We start from the raw sequence: 322 nt of genomic DNA, 5'->3' as shown, positions 1-322 counted from the left end.
GTAAACCCTAAACCCTAGACACACCGGAGCAGCAACAGCAGCTGCCGCACCATCAGCAGCAGCAAGAGCAACATAAGCAGCAACAGCAGCAGCAGCAGCAGTAGCAGCAACAACAGCAGTAGCGGCAACAACAGCAGCAGCAATAGCAATCGCAACAGTAACAGCAGCATCCGCAGCAACAGCAGCAGCAACAGCAGCAACAGCAGCAGCAGCAGCAACAGCAGCAACAGCAGCAGCAGCAGCAACAGTAGCAGCCGCAGCAGCAACAGCAGCAGCAGCAACAGCAACAGCAGCAGCAGCAGCAGCAGCAGCAACAACAACG

Source organism: Eimeria mitis, genomic scaffold (genome assembly GCF_000499745.2).
Source record: "Eimeria mitis Houghton genomic scaffold, Emh_scaff3417, whole genome shotgun sequence".
Taxonomy (NCBI): Eukaryota; Apicomplexa; class Conoidasida; order Eucoccidiorida; family Eimeriidae; genus Eimeria; species Eimeria mitis.
The sequence above is the reverse complement of the archived record's forward strand: the minus strand, read 5'-3'. Positions refer to the sequence as shown.